We start from the raw sequence: 1167 nt of genomic DNA on the forward strand, positions 1-1167 counted from the left end.
CCTAGGTGGCGCTCATCAAATTTGCGCTAACAATCCACTACTTTTGCAGATTGCGAGAGGTATCCATTTCAATCCTATCCAATCCACTTGCCACCCAAAATGGCGCTGCCCGTGTTGAATAAGGGGGCAAATAGTGAGAATAGGCTGATTGATAGCGCCCCATATTTCATTGGTCGGAAAGCTGAAAAAGTGGGTGGTGCTTCAGGTATAGTCATGACCCATTAATGGCCAGACTCCCTTATAATATACGGCTCTGTGCCTGGCCACTGCCGTATATTAAACGGCCTGGATATAAAAGGTGCCTGGACCGGCAATCCAGAAGATGTGGGTTCGAGTCACATGAAACGTCAAGGCACACGTGACCTTAGAGATGACGGCGCCCCTGATCGGCGGCCACACCGTTTGTAAACAATGCGGTTGCTGTTTCTGCACGACGTTTTGGATGTTTTTCGATCACGGTAATTATTTTTATCCGATAACATCGAAGGAAAACGCGCAGTTTTGCACATAAGGCCTTGTACTGTTGACGACTTCCAAAGATGTTATGACGACCCCGCGTTAAGACTCACTGAGCCGATGCAATGTACTTAAACTTGGAGAAATGAGCTACCATGTTGCGGAAGAAGCACCGCATAGTTTACGCTGACAAAGTACGTTCATCTCTTCTGGTTATGATGACGGAAATATGTCAGTAAGCGGCAAAACGACATGTAAACAAAGTCACATGACCTCAAAATGACGTTTTCTATGACGTGCGACCAGGACAAGACGGCAGTTTTGCCAAAAGCGCCCGATAGTTACAACAACGGCGGATTTGTGTCACCCCTGTGCGTAGCTCTAGTCCAGACGTGCGCGAATATCTGTAGTCGACAGTTTCCGGCGTAGACTCTCCGCGCGCGTTGAAAAACTGTTTTTCCGAGTTCACACGCACGCCGAGCGCGCTCTCAAAACGTAGGAAAACGCTCCATCCGTTTCGGCCTTTATCGTAGTGTTCCACGTCCTGCTGCAAGTCCTTTTTCCTCTTTTTATTTTTTCCCCCGCTGCAGTACGTACTACTACTAGTACTGCTACTTCATTGTCACGTCGAAGAGTGCTACAAATGGAAACTAACTTTAATCTCAATAATCACCTACGTTTATTTTGAAGTATATTCTTGGTGAAGTCAAA

Source organism: Ornithodoros turicata, unplaced genomic scaffold (assembly GCF_037126465.1).
Source record: "Ornithodoros turicata isolate Travis unplaced genomic scaffold, ASM3712646v1 ctg00001222.1, whole genome shotgun sequence".
Lineage (NCBI taxonomy): Eukaryota > Metazoa > Arthropoda > Arachnida > Ixodida > Argasidae > Ornithodoros > Ornithodoros turicata.